Here is a 6,000-nt window from a genome sequence, read left to right as displayed (position 1 = left end):
TAAACTTTAACTGTCACCAAGGTGATGCGCACCATTATGACCTGCACACCCAGCACTGTTGTAGCTTTGTAAATACCACCAACGTTCTTTCAAGCAAAGCGCTCATTTATGAGCTGCTGACGTAAGAGACTTGCAGCTATGTAGTCACCACGGGTCCTTTCCTGTGATCTAGTGGGGGGCAGGGGCAGGAGCATGGTTTCCGCGACAGCCTGATTGTCTGGTCCGAGATTAGCATCCACCTCCTCGTCCTCTTCTTCCTCTCTCTCCTGAGGTGGACCGTCAGACCCTTCTGGAAATTCTTGTCCCCTCCTGATAGACAAGTTGTGCAGCACGGAGCACACCACCACGAATTGAGCTACCTGCTCGGGGTGGCATTGGAACTCACTTCCTGAGTGGTCCAGGCACTTAAAGCACTGCTTAAGCATTCCAATGGTTTTCTCGACAATATTGCGAGTGGATCTGTGGCTCTTGTTGTATCGCTTCTCGACTTCGGTGTGGGTGAAACGCAGTGGGGTCTTCAGCCAGGTGGCGAGGCCATAACCTTTGTCACCAAACATCCAGCACTGACCTTGTGGCTGATTGGTAAACATGTTAGATACAGCGCTCTCACACAGGATATGAGCATCATGGATGCTGCCCAGAAATTTAGCATTCACTCCTGTTGTAGGGCGCTTCCAAAGGCAAAGGCACCTGCAGGGTATATGTGTGTATATATATATATATATATAAAATGGCTGCCAGAGATTCTGCAAAGCATTAGGGAAACCTAGCTAGGCAACTTGACTACATTCCTAGCTAACAGATGTAACTGCACACAGGAACACTCAAAAGGGTGCGCTCAGCAGAATGTCTCTAATCAGCAACCCCCAGACAAGATGCCCTGGTAGAATACTGAACAATGGGATTCCTGTAACTGTGTTAAGATCTGGAGGTTATGCGTAAACAGGACCCAAGGACAGTAGATAAGGGGGTCTGGAAAATGTCACGAAGACCATAAATAAGCCCCTAGCTAAGCATGAGGTGATCACGCAGTCCCCTGCTGCTTGGGGGCCAATTCCATTGGCCCAAAGAAACCGATATGTAATCTATACTCATTATGATTGGATTGTGTCCAGTCGAAATGGGCTGAGTAACTGTAGTAAACTGTTGTAAAACATATCAGTATCGATGAATTTCTTTGTTCGGCAGAGAGGAATGCCTGGAGTTACCCAGAGGCTTTCTCCCCGCCGGCGTAAATAAAACCGGTTTGACATTTGGAACCGACCTGAGTGACGAGTGATTCTTCCAGGATTCATTCGCACTAACAACTCCGATAATAATTTGCTGGTGATCGACAATGAGTTGCACATTCAGGGCGTGGAATCACTTGCGGTTCCTAAAAACCTCTGCATCCTGAAAAGGTGCCCGCATCACAATGTGCGTACAGTCTATTGCTCCCTGCACCTTGGGGAAGTTAGCAATTTGGTAGAATCCTAAAGCCCTCAGTCTGAGCCTCCCTGGTCTTAGGGAAGCTGATAAAGCCCATCCTGCATGCATAAAGGGCTTCAGTGACCTGTCGAATGCAGCAATGTGTGGCATGCTGAGATATAGTGCAAATGTCGCCAGCTGAGGCCTGAAAGGAACCTGACGCATAGAACTAAAGTGCCGCGGTGACCTTGATCTCGACCGACAGTGCGTCTTGATGGTTCTGGCAGGCTGCAGATCTCCCTTGATGAGCTGGCATATCTCACTGATAACCTCCTTGTGGAAGCGCAGTCTCCGAAGGCAGGTGGTGTCGGACAAGTTGAGGTAAGACTGCTTCTTCCCGTAAGTGCCGGGGTAGTACGTCTGGTCCTCCTCATCAGTCTTACATTGGGCACGTAATGCTGTCAAATGTACCTTCTGCCATCTCGAGTCTGCAGCATGTGCATGGTCATCAAGACAGGCTGAGAAATGACAAACCCTATTCCAATAGCTATCAGTATTACACCGATTGTTCACAAACAACAAATGTCCCCACTAAGACACCTAAAGTAAATTCCAATTGTCCAAAGTGTGAAAAGATGTTTGTTCATATGTTCACATCACCTTAAAAGACCTCCACAGTACATCCAAACTCCCCCGAAGTTGAAGCAGATCAGCCCTTTAAATGATGCGACTTACAATTTAGAAAATGGCGTCCATACTGCTGTGATTAGTTCAGGTAGTTCAACTTTTTCACAGCGGTTTTTTTCAGCGAGCGATATTGTCGGCGATATGTGTGCGAGGTGCTGAAAGTAACGCTGGAGGATTTTCTGGGCATTAGTTGCAGCAAATGTGATCTTTACGACAAAAAACAGCGGCCGGGCGGTATTATTAAACCTCGGTGTTTATTACGTGCCGAAAGTAACGCTGGGCGATATTATGGCCGTTGGTTTCGCCCATTCTGATCTTTCCACAAAAAAAGTGAGCGGGCGGTATTATTTTTTATCGCCGTTACGTACATGCCGAAAGTAATGCTCGGCGATAAGTGACCGAGAAATGGGTGTTACTGTCATGTACTTAACTGTCATTGTAACCCATGTATAAACTAACTAGTTGTACACTGTGAGAACATTGACCACTAGGTGGTGAACTTTGGGAGACACTCCTAACCTGGTCTTTCAGGTATAAAAGAGGAAGCTCCACCCACCTTCATCACTTCAGTGCTGGAATAAAAGTTGCTGGTCAAAGAGTGACCTTCTCTCATGGGCCTCGTGTGCATTTATACTGTATAGTAACAACATATCATTGACGACGAAAAACTGGGATTTCAAACACGCGAGCATGGCCACTAGCAGCACAGACGAGAGGTACTGTGTTGGTGATGATTGGGACGACTTTATTGAGAGACTACAGCAAAGCTTCGTCACTAAGGAATGGCTGGGACAGGATTCGGCCGACAAATGCAGGGCTCATCTCCTGACAGTTTGTGGGTCCAGGACGTACTACCTGAAGTACCTTCTAGTGCCAGAGAAGCCGGCGGACAAGACTTTTGAAGAGCTCAGTAAGTTGATCGGGGAACACTTTAAACTGACGAGCAGCATGCACATGGCGAGACACCGGTTTTATACGCACCGGTGGCGAGAAGGGCAAAGCGTTCCAGACTTCATGGCAGATCTCCGACGACTGGTGAGCCTATGTAAGTTCCCACATGCATGCAGAGCAGAGATGCTGCAAGACTTTTTTATTGAGGGCATCGGGCACGCTGGGGTTTTCAGGAAACTGATTGAGACCAAAGACTTGACCCTGGAAACAGCGGCTTTGATGGCCCAGACATTTATCTCAGGGGAGGAAGAGACCAGAATGATGTTTGACAAAAATCTTGGTTTAAATGCAGCAAATGGACAGGGAGGCAACATTGTTAACGCGGCACACAGTTCCCCAGGCAGACAGTGGCAATCGGACATGCCCGAGCATGTAGTCGAATCCAAAGGGGGAATTCAACAGAGACAATGGCTAGCTAAACGGCGATTCATGCCATCGCAAGGGACAATGCGGCCAGTAATGGGGCCATCAACACCTGTTCCTTAAAAACAGTTAGACAGACAGTCAGAGACGATCGACTGGTAATGGGCCTTTTGTTTCCAACAACGGCTCATGTTGGAGGTGTAGAGGCAAACACACAGCCAGAGCTTGCAGGTATCAGCAATACACCTGCAGCAATTGCAATGTCAGCGGTCACCTTGGCGCGTATGTGCAGGAAGCCTGCAGCCAGGTTGATGTACGAGGAGGATGGGCCCAATGTAAGCCCTACAGGGCCAAATAGACACTGGGGGAAATCGCTGGAAGCTGAAGTTCAGCGAGTTCATGTGGAGCACATATACAGTTCATACATCAGGACGCCACCAATAATGATGAAAGTGCTCCTCAACGGCATCCCAGTATTAATGGAGCTAGACATGGGGGCCAGCCAGTCCTTGATAAGTATCAAACAGTTCAACAAGTTGTGGGCGTCCAAGGCCAGGAGGCCAAAATTATTGCCGATTGACGCACAGCTACGGACATATACAAAGGTGATCATGCTGGTGCTAGGCAGCGCCACGGTAGTCGTGACCCACAAAGATTCAGAGAACAGGTTGCCACTCTGGATTGTTCCGGGGGACGGTCCCGCATTACTGGGGAGGAGTTGGCTGGCTGTCATGAACTGGAAATGGGGCGATGTCAATGCAATTTCTTCTGTGGAGCAAATATCATGCTCACAGGTCCTGGACAAATTTGACTCACTATTTCAGCCCGGCATTGGAACTTTCATGGGGACCAAGGTAGTGATTCACATAAACCCGGACGCCAGGTCAGTACACCATAAGGCCAGAGCGGTGCCATACGTGATGCGGGAAAAGATAGAAGGCGAATTGGACTGCCTGCTGAGGGAAGGCATCATCTCGCCAGTCGAATTCAGTGACTTGGCGAGCCCGATTGTGCCGGTACTCAAGGCGGATGGGTCGGTCAGGATATGTGGTGATTACAAGGCCATCATCAATCAGGTGTCACTCCAAGACCAGTACCCGCTACCGAGAGCGGAGGACCTCTTTGTGTCACTATCCGGTGGCAAACTTTTTTCAAAATTGGACCTAACCTCAGCTTACATGACCCAGGAACTGGCGAGTGAATCGAAGAAGCTGACCACCATCACGACACACAAGGGGTTGTTTGAGTGCAACAGATGTCCGTTTGGGATTCGCTCGGCCGTCGCGATCTTTCAACGCAATATGGAAAGCTTCCTCAAGTCGATTCCAAGGACAGTTGTTTTTCAAGATGACATCCTCATCACAGGTTGTGATACTGAAGAACACCTCCACAACCTGGAGGAGGTGCTACGCAGACTGGGTAGGTCTGCGACTGAAAGAGACGAAGTGCGTCTTCCTAGCTCCAGAGGTAGAATTCCTGGGGATGAGGGTAGCAGCAGACGGGATCACATCTACTGCGTCCAAAACAGAAGCGATCCAGAGAGCACCCAGACCCCGTAACACGACGGAGCTGCGTTCGTTCCTCGAGCTCCTGAACTATTTTGGTAACTTTCTTCCCAAATTGAGCACGCTGTCAGAGCCGCGACACGTGCTCCTACGCAAAGGTCGTGAATGGGTCTGGGGGGACAGTCAGGAAAGGGCTTTTAATAGAGCATGCAATTTGCTATGTTCTAACAATCTGTTAATGCTATATGACCCATGTAAGAAACTTGTTTTAACGTGCGACACGTCGTCCTATGGGGTCGGGTGTGTGCTGTAGCATGTTAATGCCAAGGGTCAGTTACAGCCGGTAGCTTATGCCTCCAGAAGTCTGTCCCAGGCAGAACATGGCAACGGGATGGTAGAAAAGGAAACGCTTGCGTGTGTATATGCTGTAAAAAAAAAGGCACCAGTACCTGTTCGGCAGGAAATTTGAGCTGGAGACAGATCACAAACCCCTAACGTCCCTTTTGGCCGACAACAAGGCAATAAATGCAAATGCATCGGCCCACATACAGAGGTGGGCACTCACGTTAACCGCCTATGACAATACAATTCGGCACAGACCGGGCACTGAAAACTGCGCCGATGCACTCAGCAGGCTCCCACTAGCCACCACCGAGGGGGGCAACCGAGCATGCTGCTGAGATGGTCATAGCTGTGGAAGTTTTCGAAAGCGAAGGCTCACCCATGACAGCCCGTCAGATCAAAGTCTGGACAAATCGAGACCCGCTACTGTCTTTAGTCAAGAAATGTGCCCTGAATGGGGACTGCGCAACCACATACGGGGCATGCCCTGAGGAATTCAAACCATTTCACAGGCGCAAGGATGAACTCTCGATTCAGGCCGATTGCCGACTGTGGGGAAACCGAGTAGTCATGCCCCAGATGGGCAGAGAGATGTTCATCAGAGAACTCCACAATGAGCACCCGGGCATTGTCATGATGAAGGTAATTGCCAGGTCACATGTTTGGTGGCCAGGGATAGATGCAGACCTGGAACTTTGTGTTCGCAGGTGCAACACGTGCGCCCAGCTGGGCAATGCGCCCAGGG

This window comes from Pristiophorus japonicus, chromosome 10 (genome assembly GCF_044704955.1).
Source record: "Pristiophorus japonicus isolate sPriJap1 chromosome 10, sPriJap1.hap1, whole genome shotgun sequence".
NCBI lineage: Eukaryota > Metazoa > Chordata > Chondrichthyes > Pristiophoridae > Pristiophorus > Pristiophorus japonicus.
This window is presented reverse-complemented; position numbering follows the sequence as displayed.